A 2,069-nucleotide genomic window follows, 5' to 3' on the forward strand; every position below is an offset into this window, starting at 1 on the left:
AAAGGTTATGTTTTGGTCGGCGTGTATTTATTTATTTGTTTGTTTGTTTGTTTGTTTGTTTGTTTGTTTGTTTGTTTGTTTGTTTGTAATCTTGTGATTCGTATAACTCAAAAAGTATTAAACCGAATTGCATGAAATTTGGTGGGATGATTGGTTATTAGCCAGGAAGCATTCGATTAGACTTTGGGATTGTCCGGGTCAAAGGTCACGGTCAAGGTCACGAAAAGGTCAAAATCGTCTTTTTACGATAACACGGTCAATTTTTATTCAATTTGCATGCAACTAACGCCAAAATGTTCAGAATTCAACGCCTCATCTTGTGATATGCAATATGACACAATGACGCCCATACTCTTGTTACCGGTTAGGTGTCAAAGGTCAGGGGGGGTCACGACCTTGAAAAATATGCGTTTTTTGTCATAACGTGGTCAATTCTTGTCCGCTTTACATGAACCCAGCACCAAAATGTTCAGAATTTAATGCCCAATCTTGTGACACAATGACGTCATAACACATGTCACTGGTTGGGGTAAAATGTCGGGGGGGGTCACGCCCTTGAAAAATATGCGGTTTTCGGCATAACTCAGTCAATTCTTATTCGATTTGCATGAAACCAGCATCAAACGAGATTACCTTCTCTTGTTGAAACGTTGTATTCACCGAGCTTGCGAGTGAAGACTCGCCAAAACGACGTGAGTTGATTGTTGTTTAGTCCGTAGCCCCCGAAAGTCGGGGGGGGTCATGACATTATAGATATGTGGTTTGTGTCATAAGACCATTCATATGAAACCAGTTCCCCACACTCATACCAAGAACAAAAAAAGTAGTGGCGGCGAAGGTATGCGCTCTATGAGTGCCCGTTCTCATTACCAATTTGAGAGGCACAATGGAAAGTGAGGGATCAAGAAAACAAATGTGGAGGAAGAGGGTGGCCTTAAAGGCGTGGTCATTTTCTCAGAATGATAGGACATTTACGACACAACTACTTTCACGGCCCCAATTAATCACACACCTATGGGGTCAGGTGTGAAAGGTTTCTGGCTTGGCAGGTCTAAAGTTCAAGCAGAGTTGATTTAGACATTAATTTGTAAGTTATTCATGGTGCCGGCGATTGCGCGCCGACTCTTCGGAAACACGCCGTAGGATCTTTATCTACCAACAAATGCTCACTTGCGACATCTAAATTTTCTTTCAACTCTACTCCGTTTGCCCCAGTCAAAAGTAGACTTTTCTCAAAGCGTTTGTCATGCTAAATGACGTCATTGGCATGACAGTGGGTGGTGCTTTAACCCAACCGTCATGGGATTGATGTTTGAGTTGCTATCTCCATTTATTTAGTTTGGTGTGCGATTGTTGTTCTTTCGCCCTCCTGTCCTATCAAATTATCTTCCCATCTCCTCGCCTTGATAGGTACATCCACGAGTTATTATTATGAGCCTCCTTCATCAAATATTTATTGCACCCAAGTTGCTGTTTAATAGTGGGCTATGTGAAAAGATGATTATCACCTGACCAAGTCATACCAAAGCCTGCTTCCTTTCCTCACGTTGAGCATTTAAAAAGGATAGAGCACGGACAAAACCACCTGTTGAAATGACCGTAGGTTCGGAACCATCGCGCCTACTTTAATGGGCCTAATGGCCTCCTACATTGAAGTTCCTTGGAAGGGAACTCATATATCCCTTGTGCAATTAAAATATTTGGCAACGAGAAAGCAATGTTCTTTTTTTATGTTTTTTTTTGGAAATACGGTCAAGACTTGTGGAAGAGTGAGAATACTGAACAAATCAGCATGCAACATTATGAAAGGAACAGTAAAGAGAGAGGTGCAAACACCAACAGTGGAGTTCAAGGATAAAATAAGGCAGACTTTTACAAACAATAGGTATGGAGAGGAATGGGGGTAGGAAAGGATGCATGGAGTGGACAAGATGAATACAGAAGGAAACTCTCAAAAAGTAAAAATTGGAAATTTTGAAAGGTGAGGGCTTGGAGTGAGGGGTGGGGGGGGGGAGGTGTTAACGAGGGTAGAAAAGATCATGGTTTTGCATTGGGAATGATATGAGATG

This window comes from Eptatretus burgeri, chromosome 3, assembly GCF_056783735.1.
Source record: "Eptatretus burgeri isolate ZD-2024b chromosome 3, Ebu_testis_v1, whole genome shotgun sequence".
NCBI classification, from domain to species: domain Eukaryota; kingdom Metazoa; phylum Chordata; class Myxini; order Myxiniformes; family Myxinidae; genus Eptatretus; species Eptatretus burgeri.